This window comes from Bombyx mandarina, chromosome 20 (assembly GCF_030267445.1).
Source record: "Bombyx mandarina strain Sakado chromosome 20, ASM3026744v2".
NCBI lineage: Eukaryota > Metazoa > Arthropoda > Insecta > Lepidoptera > Bombycidae > Bombyx > Bombyx mandarina.
In genome coordinates this window covers 4294088-4319911 of record NC_143226.1, presented here as the reverse complement: position 1 = coordinate 4319911, position 25824 = coordinate 4294088, and the positions used below count along the sequence as shown (strand labels likewise).

The window sequence follows — 25824 nt, the reverse complement described above, 5'->3', positions numbered from 1 at the left end:
GTCATCGACAAAAATCACAATAGGCACAATTATTAAAACACGATCATACGTACGGCACAACGACCAAAGCAAAATAAAATCAACGAGGAGTTTTTAGAACTACCTGCATTAAGTTTCATTATTTTTGCCTTTGGACTTGCTCCGCTATATACTATCATAAGCATTGCAAACTAATAATGTGAATAATTATAGTGTCGGCATTCGTTTATAACCTATCTTTCTTCATAACAGTGTTTTTATAATACCTGCGATCTAAAGGATTCGATTCCCTTAACTTGTGAATCGATTCAAATGTAATGTAAATATATCGTAATGTAAATATATCGTATTGAAGTGAATCGATTCAAAAAATCGCTTGATCATATTCAATTAAATCGATCTTCATTAATTTTTTATCGTATCGCACATCCCTATTGCCCTGTGCACAGTGCACACCACCATAGGTTATACACTTAATATTTTTCCCATAGATTATACCCTTAATATATGATAAAATATGATTTTTCCCACCAACTCCACAACACAATCCACAAGGCGCGATGTGCTGGAGTCCATGTGAATTCAACAGTGATATTTTGAATAAGCAAATCCGTCTAAAGTTCTATACTCCTTGATCTGATTTTGAGGCGCAGTATACATACAGTGAAAATCAGGCCATTCCGTAAGGTGTTGACCAAGAAGTTACTCTCAAATATATCTTCATAACAAGCCCATATATCAACTGCTTTATAAATGTTATGTTGCTCAACGAACGCCTTAAAATTCGAGAAGTGAAGAAGAATGAAAGGGTATTTTGAAAAATTAATGGAAATAGCAATTGTTTGGGAATGCTGAATTTTTCGCAGTAGTGCATGATGTGAAATAGAGAAGAGCTTAAGAATAAATTTAAACTTTATATATTTGAATCTTAGATGTAATGGTGGGATGTTACATTCTACTTGCATATTGATGATCGCCATGCTTATTAATTGCTCCTACAAAATCAAGAAAAACACAAACCAGGAATTTGTTATATGCAAGTGAACGATGAATGTCTAAGTATTGATTATTCATACTTTCAGCGGCAGAAAAACCTCTACGGAAGCCACATTGATTTGAAAGTAATTATTTATTTGATTCTATTTAAAACTCTAATGATTGTTTTAACATTTTCTCAAAAAGTTTACCAAACCAAGATGTCAGAGGTATAGATATTGTGATTTGTGCTATCTTTACCTGGTTTTAATATTGGTACAAGACAATCAGTTTTCCACTCCGGGACCAGAGATGCATTCCAAAGTAGGTTTAATATGAGAAATATTTTTAATGTCAACTAAGAGATTCTTCAGCATTTTTTATGAAATACTAGCTGACCCGGCAGACTTCGTATTGCCTCAATCGATAAATAAAAGACCTAAAGTTTTGTATAAAATAAACTTAAAATAAACAAAAGGAATCTGTCCGACGGGGAACACATCAAAGAAAAAACAAAATTGTTATTTTCATTTAATTCTGAGTATTTTCATATTTATCTACCTTTTAAACTTTCTCTGGACTTCTACAAGTAATTCAGGACCAAAATTAGCAAAATCGGTCAAGTCGTTTTCGAGTTTTAGCGAGACTAACAAACAGCAATTCATTTTTATATATATAGATTATCAAAACCAAAAGCTTAGAGTTGAAAGCACTGTGAAGTTCAAGTAAAGTAAATGTTTTAGTAACAAATTCATTATGTGTATTTGATACATTAATATTGAAATTGACCTGTGACTGGGGGTTTGAAGTAAATTTATTTTAAAAAATCTTGTATCCAACTAATGTTAGTAGCTTTTAACATTACTGTTGTGATAAGTTTGTTAACTTTTATTATTGTTTTCCAGATGATCGATAAAGATGTTTGTCTATTGAGTAACTCACAAAAATCTGTCCAAGAAGCTTCTCTTTCTTTATTAAGTGTAAGATTTTTAAGTACTTGTTGTTTTTTAAATAAAATATAGTTTTCCATAGAAGGATCTGATTTGCATTGCAAATAAGCCTTGCGACACTTTTCTACAGTAGTAGAGGTCTGATTCTACCAAGGTAGACATAACCTTTTGAAGTTGTGGCCTAACGGATAAGACGTCCAATGCACTTGTGTTGAGTGATGCACTGGTGTATGAATCTCAGGCGGGTACCAATTTTTCTAATGAAATACATACTCAACAAATGTTCACGATTGACTTCCACAGTGAAGGAATAACATAGTGTAATAAAAATGAAACCTGCAAAATTATAATTTGCGTAATTACTAGTGGTAGGACCTCTTGTGAGTCAGCGCGGATGAGTACCACCACTCTGCCTATTACTGCCGTGAAGCAGTAACGCGTTTCGGTTTAAAGGGTGGGGCAGCCTTTGTATCTATACTTGAGACCTTAGAACTTATTCTCAAGGTGGGTGGCGCATTTACGTTGCGGATGTCTCTGGGCTCCAGTAACCACTTAACACCAGGTGGGCTGTGAGCTCATCCACCCACCTAAGCAATAAAAAAAAGCTTTTTTTTGTGATTTGTTTTGAGTGATAAGGTTGTGTTTTTTTGTTTCATGTTAGCATCATTGACATTTTCCAATAATTTGTGTATGATAGAATGGGATCAGAAAAATTAAAAGTGTAATGTAAAATTCTGGAGTCAACAATTTGTTTATCTTGAACCAGTCAATATTTAGTAACTTGGTTTTGAAAAATTACCTTAACTTGCTGAACAAGATGCTATTGACAGTTGGCAAGTGATAGCTGCCCCTTGGATCATTGTGATCAGACCAGTTGCAACAGAGTGATAGCGATGGTGAAACAATTGTGAGATCTAACGCATTGACACGCCATTTGTGGGAACCCACAGTGTTGGCCTTTCTATCATTGAGTATACATAGATCATTATCTTCAATAATATTATGTAGTGTTGTACCACGACCATCACAAGAAGTGCAACTCCACATCGTATGATGAGCGTTAAAATCATCCGCCAATAGCTTTGGGAAAGAATCAATCAAATTATTGATATGAGGGGTATACTTTCAAAACCCACTAAACTATCTTATGGAAATTTTGCATAAAATGATATTTTTAAATTTATAATAATAACTAGCTTTTGCCCGCGGCTTCACTCGCATTGAAGCTGTTAAATAAGTATAAAAGATCGTTAACCTTAGAAATGAACCAATATGATAACTCTATTTTATTGCTTAGCTGGGAAAATCAATTTTTAAAATTACAACATACAATTACGTTTAAAACTTACAAAATACTTTATTGAAATGCAACAACAAACGGTAAAATATAACTCTCAGACACAGCCCACTGAGTTTCTTGCCGGATCTTCTCAGTGGGTCGCGTTTCCGATCCGGTGGTAGATTCTGCGAAGCACGGCTCTTGCTAGGGTTCGTGTTAGCATCGTCGTCAAGTTTGAGCCCCGTGAGCTCACCTACTAGTTAACGGTTACGCTGGAATAGCCTCTCTAGGCTACCAGCTTAGGTAGGAAAAAAAAAAGGTATAATACATTTCTCTGCAACAAAAATAAATAATTTTGGACTTTAACAATTTTATAAGATATAAATGCAGAGTATTAATGTAGGATATTTTTGTAGACTATATTATAAGTTTTTTCCGTCGGGTGCAAATATATGTAAATTCCGGGCATTAGACACACGTGAACAGGCTACATACATAGTTGACCATGAGAGAAGCATGGCTTTTCTAAATGCACTCCCGCTACCTGTAATGTCTGCCCTTGTGGTTTGTTTATAGTAATAGCAAAGCTAAGCTTGACGGGAAACTGAACCCTTTTGAATTTGAACGGAAGGTCAGAGGGAATAATTAGAATCCGAGGTATGATAACACTTTCTCCCTTACCGACACCTGTTAAAATAGTAGCACCAAGTATATTCTACCCCAATTTTGTTATCCGAAGCCTTGTTCCATTGCATACGCGAGGAGCATCTAGATTTCGCATAAGCATTACTGGTACATTTAGTTTCAATTGAAGTTTTTGCGACGGTACACCTGACAGTTCAAGTGAATTCAAAAACTCCACAGGATATGGAGTACTTAGTTTCGTATCCATAATTGTATCCATTGATAAATATTCCTTCATTTCTCCTTGCACCTCTATTAAAATGTCGGTGTTGATTCTATTAACTATTTCATTTGTTGGTGCTAATATTGCTCTTGCGCACAACCACTGATCACTACTCAAATTTTGTTTCATTTCCGGAAAAACATGAGCAATAAGATCCCCATCATTTTCTACTAAATTACAAAAATCTCTTGATAGTGATATATAACCTTCAGCGTCGACGTCTAAGCAACCATCACCAATTTTAAAACGTTAGAAATAAGCAACCAGGTGTCAAGTACACGATTCCCGCTTTAGATAGCCGCTCCAATTGATTTTGATCTTGGGAAATTATGCTTATGATATAGCTTGTACAGTAATGGTATAAATGGTGGTCGTTTGAGTAGGTTATACTCTGATTCAACAATAGAAGTTTGATTCCTCCATAAGTCAACAATACGTTTTTTATTTCGTCTGAGCAACTCGGTATCCTGAGTGTCGCCAAATTTAGTCTCGGATCCCCGTGAAATGTTAACCAATGAGATTCTAATATCAGAAGTTCAGCTAACCGGCTTTTATTAGGAATTACCTTTGGGTGCTTCATTTCGACGCTTATGTTCGCGTGTCTTAAGCGTCCTCCCACTCTCAATTAGCCGTCCTTGTCAATGAAACAATTTAAATTTAATAGTTTACTGTGTTGACCAACGTGTCCATCCCGAGTCAATTTTTCAATATCGTCTTTTTTTTTGCACGTATTTTATAATAGCTAATTTAGCCTTAAGTAATTCTAATAATGTTAAGTAGTGGCACGGTAAATGTTGACGTCGCAAAGTGGGTGTCAATGCCCTAAGTATCCAAGCTAGAATGCGTACTATTTTTCCCAAATGAATTATGCGATAGCAACAAATCCTCTATGAGGTAATTCTTGTTTCTTCTTTGGTGTTGTTTGTTTATATTGTTGTGGAATAATATAAGGAAAAGTATTACTTACGTGAGTGTTGCTCCTCGACTCTACTGCTGTGCACACTAATTCCTAGTACTGCGTACCTCACACTTCGCTAAAACACATCGTTTAATGACTGTTCAGCTCAATAACTCGCTCAAATGATATATAAGATCACACACCACGTAAGATCCGACTCGAACGACCAAAAAAATATGTGCGAGCACAAAGCGAGAACGCAGTAGTTGTTTATAACGATAACTCCAGATTTTACTAACGCACTTTAAAACCGTTACGCGCCGGGGTTCGGAATAAATAAAATTCTACCGAAGTACAAATTAGAAACTGTGTTCAACATTTAGAAAACTTAAAACATTTCACAAACACTTTAAAATTCACAATTCGCTTCAGGTAATCCGTTCGCTGTTTCGCTTCAAGTAGTTCCGATTACTAACTGACTGCATGCCATCTCTGCAACGCTTTTATAGTAGAGAAGAAAATCCTAGAATCGTCAAGAACATTCCACAAAAGTCGAGTATTGTGTGTTTCCGCTATCTGACAATAGATGGTGTTGTACTTCTCGAGCGTTCTAGGTGCTGCTAGATCCTTCGATATTCGTTCGACTATTCGGCGATAGATGACGTTACTCTTACCGGCGTAACAATGCCCCCTTCTTAGACATGCTCGTCCCGAGCATCGTTAGGCCCGTGATATTTCGCCAATAGAACTTTAGGCCCCACCTCGCAGACCTTTTTGAATTCGATATGTGACGTCATTAATTTTAGTCACAATCCTATACGGTCCGTCCCATTTTGCCTGTAACTTAGGAGAATTCCCTTTGCTTATTCTCTACGACTTTCGCCAGATATCTCTCCAATGTTTGGTCAAACCGTTCCACCATTCCATCGGATTGCGGGTAATAAGATGTGGTTCTGGTTTTGTGGATACCCAAGACTTTGCAAGTCTCTTGAAATACCTGGGACTCGAAATTCCTTCCCTGGTCACTGTGTGTATTTCTAGGGGTACTCCAAAGCGACAGAATACTTCGTGTACTAATTTATCGGCGATCGTTGAGGCTTCTTGATTAGGAATGGCAAAGACTTCGGTCCACTTGGTGAAATAATCCACCACCACATAAAGTACTTGTTTCCACTGTCGCTTTCCGGGAACGGACCGGCGACATCTAATGCAATTCTTTCCCATGGCGCTCCTACGTTGTACAATTTCAGCACACCGTTGCTACGTGTGTACCTTTAGCTGCAGCACAACTGGTACATTTACGACACCAGTCCTCAACATCATCTCGGCAATGGATCCAGTAAAAACGCTCTCGGAATTTCAAAAGTGTCCTTTTTACCCCCAAATGCCCACCCGAGAATCCTGTGTTGTACAGCTGTAAGATAGGATATCTGGTACCTTCGACTTTGGGACTATCATTTGCAAATGACATTGGTCTCCCCGGGCGTTTTTCCATATTCGACACAAGACTCTTTCTTGGACAACCAAGCTGCAACATCACTCCACTTCGGCTTAGATGCACTACTTCTAAGCCACTCGAGGATTGGTTTGATTTCCACATCATTTTCCTGAGCTTGCTTCAATATTTCCTTCCATTCTTCACTAAGATTCGTTCTCAGCGTCCGCGAGGGCACAACCTCCTTAGTCTGCGGTCTAGAGCAGTGATTACTGTCTTCTAGACAGACCTTCTGCTTTACCGTGGGATCTTCCACTGCGATGTTCAATAACAGAGTCGAACTTTCTAGACCGTCTGTCTTTCCCGTCACGTGCATGTGAGATCGAAACCGTGGGTGTTCTTCGATCCCCAGCCAGCACCCGCCCCGTAGTCTTGGCGTTCATTTTGGGATACAAACCACATGTCTGACAATAGGAAAGCCGGTTGCATCAGAATCGAGCAAGCGACAGGGGTTCCCTTCCTTTAAATTATATGTGATCGTGGTGACATGAACATTGCACTTCTTGTATAGTTTACAGGAAGTTCATTGTGACATTCCCGCAGGTAAAGTGTTGTAAAATTAAACCACCCGCAGCGTTTAAAACACTATCAGTTTAATGTCAAAAGAAAGCACAAACACAAAGAAGGAGAAAAGAGTGGAGATATGAGAAACGATAACATGAAGCGACAGTACAACTCGACCAAACTAAGTTTGCACCTCGCTGGAATGCGGCGCCCCGCCCGCATCCCCGCTCACCTTCCCGCGATCGCCCTGTCGCGTCAATACGGTTAGCATCTTTGTCGCCGACACGCGTCATACGAGTTTTCGTCTCCTTATCCGTTGAATTTTAAATTTTTTAACTGTTCTTGTTAGGTTTTTTGTTGAAGTTTAGTTATATTAATGAACTATTTTGATTAAGTTTTTGTTGAACTGTTGTTACTGAACGCTTAACGTTCATTTTTTTTACTTCGAGAGGATTCTTGTGGGCAACAAAATGAAAGGAAAGCTGATACACAGTGAAGGGAGAAACATCATCCTGAAAAAGAAACGTAAAGGAAAATTATTACTGAGCAATTGGGATACAAAGGAGAATGACCAAAAGTCGTCTAGCAAAGTTACATGTTGCAGAATCAAAATAACATCGAAATAGTTTTCTCATTTTTTACAATCAATTTACTTCAGAAATGTTTTGTACAGGACCGGAATTATGATTTTAAGATTAATAGTAAATCAACAATTGTTCGCCTCATTTCCGTATTAAAGTCATGACATGACGTTTCGTTCTCTCTTTTTAGACAAATTACTCATGCATGAGTTTTTAGTGTCAATTATCACAAACATGATATCAAAATCTTGTACAGTTAAATAACTTGGTATATTATTATCTTATTATATTATAGTTTACAACGTATTGAATTATGATTTTATCATTAAGTTAAATTAATTATTTTTTCTGTGTTCCGTTTCACGCAAACGCAACTGTCAAGCTATATTATTAGGATATTGTCGATATACGTCAGACGAGCCGGCGGCTGCGACCCAGCAAGCGGCCATACGTTTTTATGTACCTAAAAGTGTTTTATTACGCCAGAGCGTTTATATGTTTTGTTTATGAACTCTTGAGTCTTCTGTAATTCTGTAATCATGTTGATGCTTGGCCCCTGATAATGAGGAAAAGTCGGTGTGTGAAAACTACACTCGGGTGCAATGAAATCGCACATCTGTACATTTTTTGAAAAATATTATTTACTTCTATTAATTTAAAAAAACACATATTTTTTAACATAGGGTTAAAGGTTAGTTCAATACCTATTCAATGATACCATATAAGTGGAGATAAGGTTACTTTCTTGAGGAAAATAAAATACAACAACAATTTAATCTTTATTACAAAATGATTACTCAACTAAACCGTTTAAAATTTGGGGATTAATAAGAAAAAAAAAACCAAAAAATACTGAAAAATCATTTATTGGTAACAAGTATTGCCCCCTCTTGCCCGAATTACAGCTTCACACCGATTCCTCATCGACTCTATCAAGTTTCTGATAAAGTCTTGTGGCATGGCGTCCCATTCCTCTTTGAGCGCATTTTGTAGCTCCTGGAGATTAGCTGGAGCACTATTTCTTTTACCTCTAACCTCCATTACCATTAACCTCTAATTTTTTTTTTAATTCGTCCCACAAGTGTTCAATCGGATTAAGGTCCGGGCTCCGATCCATCACGGGTACATTTACTTCTTGTAAGTTCTGTCTCACTATCGCAGCGGTATGAGGTCTTGCATTGTCATGCATAAAAAGGAAGTTACTTCCAATTAAACGGCGAAATGGTACGACATGTTCTTGTAGAACTTCCTCTATGTATCGTTGAGATGTTAGACCTCTTGTTTGTCGCCAAATATTGGCCCCAACGATGAAGACAAGCTCTGTTTTTCGTTCGAGTGAGATACCTCCCCAGAACATACACGAACCACCGCCGTATGCTACACGTTCTGTGATGCAACATTGGGAAAATCGCTCTGAGCGCCTTCTGTAGACCCTTCTACGTCCATCATTATCATGAAGACACATTCTGGACTCGTCTGAGAACAGGACTGCTTTTTTTTTTTTTTTTTTTTTTTTTTTTTTTTTTTTTTTTTTTTTTTTTTTTTTTTTTTTTTTATTGCCCTTGTAGGCAGACGAGCATACGGCCCACCTGATGGTGAGTGGTTACCGTTGCCCATGGACTTCAGCAATGCCAGGGGCAGAGCCAAGCCGCTGCCTACCGCTTAATACTCTCCACAAGCCTCGTTTGAAGAAGGACATGTCATAGCGCTCGGGAAACACCGTGGAGGGGAGCTCATTCCATAGCCGGATGGCACGTGGCAAAAAAGACCTCTGGAAACGCACTGTGGATGACCGCAGTGGCTCCAGGTAGTATGGATGAACTCTACTCCGGTGGCGGGAGGTGCGATGGTAAAAACGAGATGCCGGTATCATCTCGAACAATTCCTCAGAGCACTCCCCATGGAACATACGGTACAAAATACAGAGGGAACCGAAGTCCCTCCGCAGACCCAGAGGTTCCAAACGATCCGTGAGACCGGGATTATCGACAATCCGAACGGCCCTCCTCTGTATGGAGGCTCTGGCTTTCCACTGGTCGGCTGTCCAGTTGACGTGTTCTTGTGCAAATCGAAAACGAGCCCGGCGGTGAGCTGGCGTCAATTTAGGGCCATTTGCTGGCCTATGCGCAGTCAAACCACCTTCGGCAAGTCTCCTTCTGACTGTCCACCTGCTGACTACCACTTCACGCACCTGTTGAAGCTGCTGTGCAAGTTCAACGGCAGTCAAACGACGATTTCGCAACGCTGTCGTTACAAGAAATCTGTTGTCGCGCTGTGTTGTAGCTCTTGCTCGACCAGATCCTCGTCGCCTTTCAAAGCCACCAGTCTCCCGATAGCGCTGGTACACACGACGAACTGAATATTGGCTGATATTCAGTTGTCGAGCTACAGCACTCCATCTTTTTCAGACAAATGCAATTAGAGTCACTAGAGGTCTTATCAGGTTAAGCGTTGGCTTGCAACTGATGACGTTTTACACAAAACATGCCTTTTTATACCTACAGTTGGTCTTGCAAACTGCAGTGAGTTGAGGGAGCAATTTTTGGAGTTTGCTGTTGTCGTTTTGTTTCAGCAGGCAGGTAAACTTATCATGTCTTATGTGGTATCATTGAATAGGTATTGAACTATCCTTTAACCTTATGTTAAAAAATATATGTATTTTTTTAAATCCTCCTCCTCGAGTCGTGCTCCTCATGTCTGAGGGTCGTGACCACCATCACCCATGAGCTTCAATTTTTTTTAATAAAAAGAAGTAAATAATATTTTTCAAAAAATGTACAGATGTGCGATTTCATTGCACCCGAGTGTATGATTTATGTTTTGTTTGTGGGCTTAACATTATTTATAGGTTATGTCCGTTTTGATCTAATTACTTGAAAACCCGGTTAATTATGGGGAAGCGAATACCTTTATTCGATAATATATAAACCGTAGTCTATAATAAATAAAGATTTATTGTGCAACAACTTAAGATGGAATTCCATACATATGTGGTCATTGTCCTTTAAAAAGTGCAAGAACGCCCGGGTGGTCTTAATACAAAAACCCGATATCGCTATATTCTAATGTTCCTATGTATTGTGGTTTGTTATTTGTATTCTCGGGATATTATGCTCCGAACACATAAAAGTCAAACACACCAATTCAACAATATAATAATATAATATGTGTACGATGTTCTATTATAAAGTAAAAAGAGTAAACAAGTCGCTAGGCACTACAAGGCACAAATTAAAACTAAAATTATAATACGTTTTACAATCAACTTAAATCGACTCGCAGTGTGACGTCACGGGACACCTGCGCGTTCGGGAACTCCGATCGCGACCGATGACACCCGAGTGCAACCGAATGTTGCACGCTACATCAGCCCCCCCGGTGACCGTTACGGTCGATAAAAATCGGGAAAGCGTACTTGACGTCCAGATTTCGTTCTTTGCACTGAACGTGAAATGCTTGGAAATGAATCAGCAAAGTGAGATTCCGAGTCGCTTAAGATGTACGCCGGCTTCAATCTGTCTAATGACACCGTGGCAGGCTTTCCTTTGATATCTATTTTGTAATATTTATCTCGACGTTCTAGTACCGTATAGGGTCCTGTGTATGGCGGCTGCAGAGGTTTTCTAATAGCGTCTTGGCGGAGAAAAACTTGATTTGAAGATGATAACTGCTTACTTATGAAAACTGGAGAAGTACCATGATGTATCACAGGCGTTAGTTTGGTCTTTCGGATGTAGGCTCTTAGACGGGAAAGAAAATCATTGTTGTCTACGACTTCCGTGAGCGAGGTGTTGAAAAATGTACCCGGTAATCGTAGGGGCTCTCCATACACCAACTCTGCAGATCACGAACGAACATCTTCCTTCCATGCCGAACGTATTCCAAGAAGTACCCAAGGTAGAACCTCATACCATTCATCGTTCTCGTGGCACATAATTGCCGATTTGAGCTGGCGATGGAATCTTTCGACCATACCATTTGCGGCTGGATGATACGCTGTTGTCTGAATATGATGGGTTCCTGTCAATCTAGAAAGTTCTTTAAACAAATGTGCATCGAACTGTTTACCTCTGTCCGTCGTAATTTTCTCTGGGCAGCCAAAACGTGATATCCAGCCCGTAACGAAAGCTCTTGCCACTGTCTCAGCTTTGATATCATAGAGCGGCATAACCTCTGGCCAACGTGTAAATCTGTCCACTACTGTAAGACAGTATTTGAAATCGTGTGAAGCTGGCAGAGGGCCAACGAGATCTATATGTACGTGACTAAATCTATTAGATGGAGGAATAAACGCATGTACCGGAGACTGTATATGCCGTGTGATTTTTGCGCGCTGGCACGGGAGACAAGTGCGTACCCAGTTGCTGCAGTCCTTCTTAATGCTAGGCCAGACATATTTCTGTGTCATCAATCTTACAGTAGCTTTTACTCCTGGATGACTCAACCCGTGAATATTATCGAACGCTTGTTTACTAAACTGTGACGTCAGATAAAGTCGAGGAGATGCGCTGCGAGTATCACAATATAAGCTCTCACCCGAACCAGAAATGTTGATTTTCTGTAGGTCAAGTGAAGAGCCACATTCTAGCAGTTTTTGAAGTTCTAGGTCGTCTTTTTGCGAAGATGCTAAAGCATGCATATCAAGCTCACTCGTAATTGCTTCTGTGCGGGAAAGCGCGTCTGCCACTACGTTATCGTCTCCTGAAATATGTCGTACATCGGTTGTAAATTGTGACACAAAATCAAAATAGCGAAATTGCCGCGGAGAACAGTTTTCTGATGCTTTTTGGAATGCTGAGACTATTGGCTTATGATCTGTAAGCACAGTGAAAACTCTGCCTTCCACCATATGTCTAAAGTGCTTCACTGCTTCATAGATTGCTAACAACTCTCTATCGAATGGGCTATACTTTCTTTGAGCTTTATTCAATTTTTTTTTAAAGAATCCGGTTGGTTGCTGTCCTTCATCTGTCTTTTGCTGTAGTACGGCACCGATTGCATTATCAGAAGCATCCGTACAGAGTATCAAAGCTGCCGATGGGTTAGGATGAGCTAGCAATGTCGCTTCAGCTAAACTTTTCTTACAAGCGATAAAGGCTTCCAGCAGTTCAGCTGACCAGGTAATAGGCATACGGGGTTTTAAAGCTGGGCCGGACAAAACATTGTGGAGCGGAGCTTGGATATTTGCAGCTTTAGGCATGAAACGTCTATAGAAATTAACCATACCCAGAAATCTTCGTAATTCTTTAATAGTTTTCGGCTGCGGGAAGTTCTGGATCGCCTCCACTTTCTGAAGAAGCGGTCTGGTGCCCGAAGATGATACGGCGTAGCCTAAAAAATCTACCAGAGGCTCACCAAACACGCATTTCGAAACATTAATAACAACGCCGTGGTCCTGGAGACGTTGAAACACTTTCTTCAGATGTTCCAGGTGCAATGTCTCGTTCTGGCTCCCTATTAAAATATCATCGGTATAAGGATAACAAAAGTTAAGGTCTCTCAAGATTTCATCCATGAAGCGTTGAATTGTTTGAGCTGCGTTGCAAAGACCGAAGCTCATAAACGGAAATTCAAATAATCCGAAAGGAGTCGTAACAGCTGTTTTCGCTATATCTGCTGGGTTTACTGGTAATTGATTATAAGCTCGGATTAAATCGATTTTGCTGAAGACGGTACATCCAAAAAGGTTATGTGAAAAGTCACCTATATGTCGGACCGGGTATCGGTCAGGTATTGTACGTGCATTTAATGCCCGATAGTCGCCACACACGCGCCACTCATGGTTTTTCTTCGGAACTAAGTGTAATGACGATGACCATGGACTGTCTGATCTTACTGCAATACCTGCTCTTACCATATCCTCGAACTCACGGGTGGCTATTCGGAGTCGATCCGGTGCTATGCGACGAGGACGACCGAATACTGGTGGCCCTGGAGTGGTACGGATGTGGTGGAACGTTTTATGTTTAATTTTACGCTTAGACAGGTCCCCAGCCGGACGAGTGATTTCCGGGAACTGAGAAAGCAAATCACGATAGCGTGAAGTACCTGTAACAGACTTAATTTGATATAAATCGGTTGACGCAGGCTGAGCGTGAGCACTGAGCGACGTTATATTGTCTATCAAACGGTGATGTCTAGCATCCACTAATAAGTTATAATGTGACAAAAAATCTATGCCTATAATAGGCTTGCCGACGTCCGCTATAACGAAACGCCAAAAGAATGCACGTCTACGTCCAAAATCTAAAGAAATGTTTATCCAACCGAACGTGTTTATGGTTGAACCGTTTGCTGCATACAGTTTATAGTCTGTTTTCACACATTGTCGATTTTGTACGCACTTATACGGGTAAACAGATAAGTCTGAACCGGTGTCAACTAAATATTGCACTTTTGTCTTACGATCGGTTACAAAAACACGGCCAGCTGTCACACTACCGCAGTCAGGAGTCGCCGTCTTCACTGACTGCTTGTTTCGTTTCCCTCCCTGAAGGAACACGGCTCCCGGCACTTCGTAGATTTGTTACCAAAACGTCGATGGTACCAGCAGTGCCTTGTATCTACGCTGGAGGGCTTCGGGATCGTTGACGCCAGCGCGGGGACTGTGCTCGAGTTCTCGAGCGCGAATGGGAAATAGCCGACAGCTCGTCCATCTTCTTTGCGAGATCATCAATGCGGCGTGTCAATTGTTCCATAGTGAACGTAGAAGAAGAAACTTCGGTTGTGGGAACTGCCGTAGACGTTGAAGCCACTTGATTGTGAGGTTGAAGCGTAATCTCATGAATTTTATCAACAATTTGAGCCACTGAGTCTAGAGGAAGGTCGACTTGCGCTGCTATAATCGCTTGTACGTGACTAGGTAAACGACTCGTCCACAGTGACCGAATGAACTCGTCGGGTACATCCGATCCAGCTAGAATTCGCAAGTGTCGCAGGAATTGTGACGGTTTTCTGTCACCCAACTCTTCATGTGTAAGAAGCTGTCTCACTCGTTGTTCTTGGGACGCAGATAACCGCGAAATCAACTCCGTTTTTATCTTCTCATATTTGTTTTCAGTTGGCGGATTAATTATAATGTCTTTAACTTCACACACGTATTTATAATCTAGATTTGCTAAGACGTGGTAAAATTTTGTCGCATCAACCGTGATATTTGAAAGCGCGAATTGTCCTGCTAATTGTACGAACGCGGGCTCATTAGGCCAAAATGGCGGGACTTTTACACCAACACGACAAACCTCACTCGTACTGTCCATCTTGCCGCTATTTGAAGTCATCACCTGTTAATGCACGATTTAATATATTTATAACTTGTACACTGAATCACGTCGGGTTCACCACTGTGGTTTGTTATTTGTATTCTCGGGATATTATGCTCCGAACACATAAAAGTCAAATACACCAATTCAACAATATAATAATATTGTAGACGCGAGATAAGCAAACTACAAAAATATTTGAAATTTGGTCGTTGCAAATAAAGGACACAGACTGCGGGAAGAAACGATAAGAAGCGGCAGTTCTGCGTTAAAGGAAGGATGCACAATACCTTTATGTAGTCCTTACTGCAGACTCGTACCACTTCGCGATGAGAAACACCAACGATTTCACTTATTTACGTATTTAACATAACAAAGACACGAAGCGCGCGCGCGGTTGTTCAGCCATCTTTTTTCGTCTCGATGTCACCACACGATCTCGCTCGCACGCGTCCGTAGGTAAAGTGCCGGAGAGGGATGGGACAGGATTTGCAAAATCAAATTAAAATGTTGCTAATTTTCGAAACTTAAAACTAACAGTTTTAAACCAGCGCAACCAAATATAATATGTGTACAATGTTCTATTATAAAGTAAAAAGAGTAAACAAGTCGCTAGGCACTACAAGGCACAAATTAAAACTAAAATTATAATACGTTTTACAATCAACTTAAATCGACGCGCGCGAAACTCGCAGTGTGACGTCACGGGACACCTGCGCGTTCGGGAACTCCGATCGCGACCGATGACGCCCGAGTGCAACCGAATGTTGCACGCTACAGTATAATATATTATTATATAAATGCAAAGTAAAATCTAACAAACATTTGTTTACATTTTTAGTCATAGCGAATCCTTTTTTCAGACCATACCTAAGCGGCAGTGTGACGTAATCGATGCGAGGTGCAAACTTAGCTTGGTCGAGCTGCATATACTATTACAAACTAATAAGTATTTTATAATCACTGTTGTAAGCCAAAGTCACTCAAAAAGCGCAAGCGTCTCGCCTTAAATCGACCAGCTGACTGACTTGGCGAGGACCGGTACCAAGTGTGTCTAGATGTACATTTATTTTGTATTTGCAGTCACTATATAAAAATTCGGATCGTTTGTCCGTTCAACATACAATTATTTATTAAAATTTAAATCTATTTGTATAATGTAATAATGTAAATGTAATAATAATAATATTACGCAACAAATAATTTTTAACATTGCTACACAGGTCATCTTCTTTTCCTGCATACGAGATAAAAGAAGTTTCTTCAACAACGAGGCTTTCCTGGCTGGCCCACTTGACTGATAAGTAGACTTAAATTTATCCCAGATAGTTTTGGAGGTTCCCAAGATATCCAAGGCAACTAACTCACTTGGACTGACTGCCAATGATATATCCGACTCAGCCTTAACGTCCATTTTACATCATTCCGCGTACTTTGCATCCGAACAAGATGGCCGTGGTAACGTCTCCGCTACATAACCCCACAAATCATTTTTTCTTCAAAATTGCTCTCGTATGTATCTTCCATTCAAAATTATCGCCAGTAAGTTGATCAATCTTGATAGAAGCAGCCATTTCGAAGTTCCTCAACTTCAATAAAACAGGTAACAATTTATACAATTGATTACGCCTACTAAGACTATTAATCGCTACATCGTTTCTTTATAAATTCCTGGGCCCATAACCTGTTAGGACGTGCATAATTAGAAACAGTTTAGCCTATATATTTTATAATTTTAAATTAACATTATACCTTGACAGCGTAACTAAGGACTCGCGACATATTAATTCGCACAGATAATCATAGAGAAGTTGCTCACAGAACTTTACTTTATTAATAATATAAATAGCCGGTTTTTGCGTCGCATCTCGCCCAGACTTTAAAACCCCTTTTAATGGGTTTTTTGGACATATAGTGTTTTAAGGAGCTGCGTCCTTTAAATTTGACCATACATTCGTCAACTGATTGGATTTTAGGAATTGCAAGCTTCATTCTGATATATTTTGTTTAAGTCTATTATTAGAGGTCTCACGTTGTGTAGTTTATCATAATCAGGAGAATCTTGATGGTTGGGTTTGGTTATCATTCAAATGTAGATTTTCGGTGATTTTTTCAAATCTAGTGAGTGAAAAAACTTACCCGATCTTTGTTGTGGTAAAATGTATCGGTCGACCAATAGAGTTCCATATCTGGAAGAGGGTTCAATTCCATCAGAATTAAAACTCCTAAATAGGCTCCTTATATCTTGCTCACTAAGTTTTGCGTTCACATTAGTGCGTTGCGTTGTCGCAACGGATCAACGCGTTGTAAGCCACACCTGCGTTACGTCGACGCACGACATCGCAACGCAAGAGAGCGACGCACGCCGTCGCAGTCGCCAGCCAAAACGTTTCAGTTCAACCTTCACAATGGATCGTTACAAACGTATTCTTTTGTTGCTTTTATTACGCCACCGCTGAAACAAACGTAGAAACAGATTTTTGATGTCTCCCTTGTTTGCATTAGAAATAGTGATGGTCAGTTTTTTTTATGCTCAGGAATATAGAGAGTTGTTGCCAGATGACAATAAAATTTAGAATGAGTGTGGCCCGCTTTAGGTGTTTGGTGATAACCTTAGAACTATATTTAAAGAAGCAGTATACCAATTTCATGAACCCCGTAGAACCAATCGAAAAGATTGGTATTACATTGAGGGAAGCATTAGAAACACATATTAGTTTTTTTTAGTATTTATTTAAGCATTAGAATTGGAGAGCACATCAAAGTTATATTCTTCTTGACTATCATCAGTAAAGTTATTAATGGTAGTGTTTGATGACTGTTCCCCGAACTTCATTTTGGTAATGATATTTATAAGTTTGATTTGGAATGTCAACCTTTGTAATTCCGTAAACTCGTTCAAAGGCAAAATTCTTTTAAAAAATGATAAGTGGCGATTTTCGAGCATACGTCCCACCTGATGGTGAGTGGTTACCGTCGCTCATAGACGTCAGCAATGCCAGGGACAGCCAAGCCGCTGCCTATCCTTTACCACGAACCTTTTTTTTTTTTTTTTTTTTTCTCGGGTAGAGGGCCGAACCTCCTACGAGGTCCCCGCGCAAAAGGGGCGCGAACCACGAACCCTAGCAAGACCGTAGAACCGTGCTTCGCAGAATCTATTACCGGATCGGAAAAGTGACCCACTGAGAAGATCCGGCAAGAAACTCAGTGGGCTGTTGCAGTGGTGTCTATGGGTTAATTTACTCATCGAGCCCTTAGTCGCAAACGACAGGTTCGACGAGAATGATGACCGGTCCTTGAGGTACCTAAAAGCACCGTTAGTGGATCGGGAGGATCTGAAATGACGTCTTTTGGGCGACGTCGACTGCTTTCCATTCTGTCTGCAGGATCGGGAATGCCTGCCTTTATCCCATAACATCGGGCTTCCTTGTACCAGGGAGATGAGAAAATCTATATCGATATCGTTCACACTCATGCTAAGTTCAAAAATGTTACGCACGTGTAGTTTACCCCTCAAGCAGCGGAACACTGTCCGTCGTAGCGTCGCCGCACCGGAGCTCCGCCAGCGCAGTACATCACTCTCCCTCCCGCTTCGTCTCTTGTCCGTCGATCCGGTAAAACGTCGCGTGCATCGACGCAACGCACCAATGGGGCTTGGCCCTAACTGGTTTCCATTGAGCGCTGTTTCTCTAGCTGGCGTATTTATTGGTTTGTCTGGCTAATTATTAATATCAATATATCAGTAAAAAATCTGTCAAATATAGTTATAGGCGAAGTTTTATGTGTGTCAGTAAACACGAGCTTGAAATGCTTTCCAAATTTTGGAATATCGTGAGTTATATTTTCTACCTCCCATTGTCGTAGTTATGAGCGATCTCTGCGTACAGTCAGTACAGTTAAATGGATGTCTTGAATTAAAAAAAGTTTGATTTCGACGATGCTACATTACAAAGAATGTCTGCTTTAAAAGCAGTAGACGCAATGAGTGAAAATTATAGAGATCTTGTACCGTGCTCACTTTCGCTCACTTTAATGCAATCGTTACCACGTCTAGTCAATCAAAATGAATATCAAATTATTGATGAGAATCGAGAAAGTTACCTGCCTATGAATTAACTTCCCACATTAATACATCCGACGGCATTGATGTTTTTTGGCACAATTTAAATAATCGCGAAGGAGATGATCAAATATTTTATGGTTTTAATAATTTACCGAGATTTGCTTTAGGTGCACTATCATTACTTCATTGTAATGCTGAATGTGAAAGAGTTTTAGTGCGATAAATTTGATTAAAACTCGGACAAGAAATAAATTAGTTACATCAACTGTCAACAGTTTGCTTCTTGCAAGACAAGGTGTCAACAAAGATTGTGTATCTTTTGAGCCATGCTTGAGGAATACAGTAGAATGACGAGTAATGTACTTTATCCAAAGGGTATCAAAAAGAAAAATGTAAAATCTAAAGAAGCACCGACTTAGAGAGAATGCTTCTATATTTAATTGATGAATCGGAATCTGACAATTCTCATTCTGAAAATATTGATAATGTCAGATTGCCAGATTATAAAAAGTGAAATATTCTATAATTACGTTTATTATAACGCAATATAATACAAGACACAAATATAAAGTAGGTATTGAATGTTTTAAATAGTAATAATATATTTGATTAGTTATTTTAATATAAAATGAATGTTATTAAATGTTGAACAGTAATATAAGTATTATGTATATAATTTTAGGAATAAATAAATATCATTGAATGCTTAATAACAAAAATAAACTCGTTGAAATCGTTATTCTTTATTAAGATCTTATCGAAATGTTTGATTCAAATTTGCCGCCTTACCAATTACTAAGTGAGCTCTCAAGTATGTATAAGATATTTGACTGAAAAACTTCATTTAAAAAAAAAGATTAATAATTGCCGGAATATCGTTTAAATAAAATTATTTCAGTGATTCTCCTTTAAATTAAAGCTTTCAGAAGACAAATCTAATTTTTAAATGTACAAAAATTTTATTGAAAGTACTCTAACTTTACGGCCCTGATACGATAATAATTTTTCACGGGTTTGTCAACACTGTATTGTTATATTGTCACCAATTAAGTGTATACGTAAATGTAAATGTAAACCTCTACGTTTTCATTTACTGTAAAAAAAATGTTCATAAACTACTGGTATATTTAAAATGTCTGTTCTTTTTCCTTCGTTTTTTGCTACAATTTTCTAACATTTCTACCACCAGCTCCGTTAGTGTCAACATCAACGAAAGTTTTTAATGGTGATTGTAATTTAGCAAAAGCTTTTTTTTAATACTACATTATCTCGTAAAGAACAATGGCATCTTTCTATAGAACGTTACACCAGACATATCCATTTGAGGCGTCTTAAAATAAAAAAAATGCTAAAACGATAGGGATAACATAGCATAAGCTTAATCAGAAATATTTTTTGTAATAGAAAGTCACAAAAAAAATATATTAACGTTTTTACTTTATAATTTGAGGTTATCTATAGCTGTCACTGATTTTTGTAGGTACCCACTATAAAAAATTGAAAAAAAATACATAAATAATTAAATAATGATTTAATAGATTATTTCATCTTCTTCACAATATTTTTTTTTTTCATTTGAGTTGCGTGCCATTTTTGCATCTCTATAGAGCAACACAATAGAGGATGTGTTCAAAGATTATTTTCAAGCATTGTTTATTTGATGAATTAAATAATGATTTAATAGATTATTTCACGATATTATATTTTTATAGAATTTGGGGCTTGGCGAGGAGGGCACGCCGATGATTTTTGCTCTGGTGGTCAAAAGGTTAAGTAGGTATTAACAATATGAACTGTTTTAACCAAAGGCAATCTTCTATACATATATAGGTACTTATAGTATAATACAAAAAAGAATTTTAAATACATAACATTCCTACATTCCTCATCATCTAGGTCTATCGACTATAACGACTATCTCATCGAGAAAATATGCTGGTGCAGATACGTGTATCATGCCTGGTCCATCCAAGGTACCACATGATCGTCATGACGTGTGTGCAACAACCTACAGTACGCCGACCAACTAAACAATTGCAACAGTATTCGACGATACTCGATCTGCTTGAATTATTATTTTCCTCCAGTTCTCTCCAGTTGTCTCCAGTTCCCCTTAAGTTATATTCAGAGGTATCAATAGAGTCGCTATAGAATTCAATTCTGTACCCCCCATGGAAACGTATGTGATCCCCATAATAGGAGTAAGCTTGACGAATTAATATGAGATCTCTATATACAAGTCGAGAAAATAATAGCACATTGTTGCGGTGAGCTGTGAGACTCTGGAAGTTGGCTGATCTCCGATTTATATTTTCTGCTTCTATCATATTTGCCAGATTGTTGTTTGCAGTTTTAGAAGCAAAGTCACAAGACCTAGACTCCCCCTTTTCATTTTTAAAATCCTTGGTACTTCCTCTAATATTAAATAAAACTTTTGTTTAGATAGCCCACTCAATATTCAAATATTTGGTCATCCATTACTTGTAAATTTTCAAAGTTTAGTGTAGGTTTGAATGCATTTACAAATGAAAATATATGTTGAACATGCTCAACATTAAACATGTTAATGCTTTTCTCTGATTCATACAGAATATTCCATTAATTTCTAAATAAATCAATGCCACAGACTCGTACCCGTGTTAGGACGTAATATTTATGGTTACTTAATATTAAAGATCTTAATTTGTCTCAGACACTATGTAAACTACCAATGTTACTGCAGTCAGGAAAGAGGCAATGATTACCAATGTGGGATTGATAAGAACGGAACGTATAAAAAGAGTGGAACGGAGCATTAAGATGTGAGTGAAAGGAAACGGAAAGAAAGGGAAAAAGAGAATAACAGACAGAATGACAGAGAAAAAGAAGATGGCGAAAACGGTTAAAAAATGAGCAAGGCGTAACAAAAGTGTAAATTAATTTTTAAATTATTATTATTATTACAGAAGATTTTGGAACAGTGGAAGTTTTATTTTATGCGCTGCGATCCCTATTCTACACCAATATTGGCCGCTGTATTCTGGTAATACCATAGATCCAGACTATATTTGGAGTGCCTGATGGCCTGACAATAACTTGTTCATGTGGATCTCCATGGGATTGGTGGTCGTCCAAAGATATACCTGCTTTAGGCATAGAAATATGCAACTGCAACAGTAGGCTCATTAGGTGGGTTAGTATGTGAGGCATTATCATCTCCATGTTGAATGGCTCATTCCACTCTTAATTCATCAGCATGATTCATACGCAGAACCTCCGTTTTGGTTCGCAACCAACAGACATGGTATACTTGGAAGTAGTATAAGATATGCTTATGATTTTAGCATATAATGGTGTAACATTTATCTAGGATGAAAATAATACAGGTTAAATTGATCAAATAATATATGTTAAATCTTACAATCAGATTAATTGTACAAAGATTAATTGATATTAACATTAATATTAAATAAAGGTCTTTTAGTCCAATATCTATGGAACTAATAATATAAAATAAGATTTAAACCAAGATGTGTGGTTTAAATCTTATTTTACCACCTGGTTTCTTAAGGCGCTTAATTATTTCTATCTTTTGTAGTTGCAGTTCAGTGGGATTTTCTCTTAATATTTTGTCACTTTGCCTTCGCACAAGGAAACAGCCACAGAAAATAGAAACATTGCTATGACCACGCTGACTAGTTCCAGCTCATGGTTCATTACCAGTATTTTGCTGAAGATTCTGGTTTACTGTAGTTGTCGAAAGTTCCCAACATGCTTCGCAAACATAATCGTCATCAGTTATCTGAAAGTAATATTAAGTTTTAACGCATTATATTACAATTTACCATGTATATAACAAATAAACCGTGTTCCAAGGTATACATAACACGTTAGATTAATAAATTCCACATCGTTTAGAGACAAACGGGCAATAGCGTTTTTAGGACTTACGATTTGTGGACCAATCCAGTTGCAGACCATGGTACACACTCTCGTGTTTTGATCCAAAATCCGATATCGGGAAAGAGTATTTATGCAGATATGTATTGCAATTCACGCACAATATGTGACTGCTATCCATGATAAAAGCGCACAATATTCAAGCACCAAGGCACAATCGGAGTCCGTTAGAAAAAAGCACTATTTGTCAGATAAATACCACTGATCGTCCGTGAGAATGCACAAATGGCACAAGTCGTATGGGGACAGCGAATCAAGTCCGTGGGCAAAGCCAAGATCAAAACTTAAGATGAATTAGGTCAATCGTGTGATAACAGCGTACAACAAAATACATTAATAATATTATTATTTTATTGTTTGTCGTATATATATATATACGACAAACCCAATTATTTAGTTATTTTATTATGTACCCATTGTAACAAAGGATAAGCTAGCAAGGTAAGTAAATTTTGTCGTGGCCTTGCCACGTAAGCTGTACTGTCATAACACCATATGAAAACTGAGCAAATAAAATAATTAAGTTTCGTTTATATCTTAGTCTAAGTAACCTTTTAAAACATTCAGTTAAAAATGCCATTCTTCTTTATTTGCGTTCTTCACTATCAACATTTCTTGTTGTACTTTGTTTTCTTAATCAAAGTTACATTATTTGTCTTTTTTCCTCTTTTCATTCTAACTATGTCTGCAGATTCTAAAGTCGATGCACCACAATAATTATATAGGATTTCTTCACTGCTATTTTAATTTTTACTTGCCTTCCGTGCTAAATCATGTTTTTTAAATTCCTCTGTCATAATTTCTATACTCTTGCCAGATACGGTCTCATCTTGCTTCTTCTGTTTCGATTGTCGAGTGTTTGCTAAGCCATTACTTATTTCTTGAGAATCAGATTTCTTGGTATATTTAGTATTTTTTATCAATGATATTTTATCAGTCTTTTTTTCTCTTTAGTCTTGCTATATTTAAGGCTTTTGAAGTCGATGTAGTCGGTATTTGTTCAGTATTACTTTCATTTGCACCAGCCTGTTCCATATCACATTCATGTTGGCTGGTTTCTTCTATCTTATTTTCTTCGCTCCTTCCAGGCACTACCTCAATTTTTTTTCTTTTTATTTGATTGTCGAGTAGTTGCATAACCATACCTCATTTCTTTCAACATTGATAGTACTATCACATCAATTGCATTCCTAAGGTCGTTTTCTGTCGCTTTAATATGAGCTGGCAACCTACTTTATTTCTATCTATGGAACTAATCCCACATTTTTTAAATACTGGCGGCAATGGCACTGGCATGGTATCGGACATATTGAGTTCTATTCGGTTCATCAATATTTTTAACAATGATGGAAATATACTTTTTGGAATAGTGGCTTGCGTTCTGCCGTCTGTCTTTTCCAGTTATGCAAAATGTTCCTCCACGCGCATTTCAACGGTCTGAATACCGCTACATCTGGCCTGACATAATGGCTGGGTCAAGTAGGTAGAGTTAGCCGGTAAGAATAAAAAATAAAACGGATATCATGTTTCTTGCATTCACGAATTAAATCAATAGATAAATATTAATAATAAAAGAAAGGTTGTCTCATATCAAGATCTTCGAACCAGTTTTGTCTTTAAAATACGGAAACATGATTGTCCTTACCCAATCATCAAATGTCATTGTGTTAAACCAGCCAGAGCTAGTACAATTATACCGACAGCCCACTGGCCCATTCTGCCTCCATGTGTCGTAGTTGTGTGGAGATTTATAGACTACATAAGGGGGCAATATGGTTCCATCGGCAGTAGCAGCCATCCCCAGTCACCGTCCTCACCGAACCCGTCGCTCGCGACGAAGGGCTCGACGAGTAAATTAACTCCTAGACACAGCCCACTGATTTTCTCGCCGGATATTCTCAGTGGGTCGCGTTTCCGATCGATACTAGCATGCTCAATAAGCAAACCCGTTTAGGCGCGCTTAAAGCACGCCCCCTTCCACCCGCGTCGCAGGTCCATATCCAAGTAGGTTAGGTGTTGTTGTTGATCCGGCTGGTACCATAGCCGCTGGAAGTGGTGGGACGCGAGGGCCTTCTCCACCAGCCCGTGAGTCAAGTACTCTGTTCATCGTGACTATTGGACATATGTAGCACTCGTAAGCGTTATGTGTCTGGGCATCTACAATTCCAAACGTGTCTGACGGTATTCCGACTTCGTCATCTGACATTCCTGGTATAGCTACGTCGGGAATGTTAAATTTTATTTCTTTACCAGTTGCTGTTGTAGTGTTTCCGATGTTTGTTAAATATTGATATTAATTTTCTGGAATATTTAAATCTTCAGGCAGAGAGTCCTGAGCATATCCCGAGTCTATTCTGCATTTTCCATTCAGCATACTAACATCAAGCAAAAAAAATATTTGGAGGAGAGTAGCAGCCGCCCCCGAAGAACGAAGAAGAGAAGAAAGAAGAAGAGAAGAAAGAAGAAATGATGGAGAGAAGAGGGAAGAGAAGAAAGAAGTCGTCCCATCACACACCTCGAGCCTGCTACACACCATTCCGCAGTGCATCACCCCTGCCTCAATAGGTAGGGAGATCCAGTCCGGGCAGAGGGGTTACGCAGAGGCCCGCTCCGCGCCCCCGCAAGGGGACGCGACGACCCCACGACCGACCGCGTCGCAGGTAGCGTGCACAAAAATCGCACGCCTGTTGATTTTTAAGCAAATTCGTAATGAGTATGGTCATTTTGAGCAACATTCCGACATACATGCTACTAAGTAGGAACTGCTCAATAGAAGCATGCTTTCATGCTTGAAATGAGCATGTGTAACGGTACCTTAAGGCCGACCAATCACTAAACCGATTTATCGCTAAACTTATTTTAATCGTCATTCTGTCCCTGTCAAATGTTGTTAATGTTCTTTAATGCATTTTTTACATTATTTTTTCTTTTACAATTATACTAACGTTTTTAATAACCCATCTATCATAACTTCATAAGTAATAAAATCGTC

At 38.7% G+C, this 25824-nt stretch overlaps 1 long non-coding RNA gene across 6 annotated transcripts; it reads left to right on the top strand.

Moving 5' to 3' along the window:
• The first annotated feature begins 275 nt into the window (after window positions 1–275).
• LOC149500677 (uncharacterized) lies at window positions 276–25824 on the top strand. 6 transcript variants are annotated; one of them, XR_016324807.1, is made up of 3 exons: window positions 453–1278; window positions 1860–1934; window positions 16054–19284. It is a non-coding gene; the product is annotated as an uncharacterized LOC149500677 (long non-coding RNA). The 6 variants fall into 6 exon arrangements; XR_016324811.1 differs by adding an exon at window positions 25155–25824 and having other exon boundaries at window positions 473–1934; window positions 16054–22061; XR_016324808.1 differs by adding an exon at window positions 22471–25824 and having other exon boundaries at window positions 473–1934; window positions 16054–22061.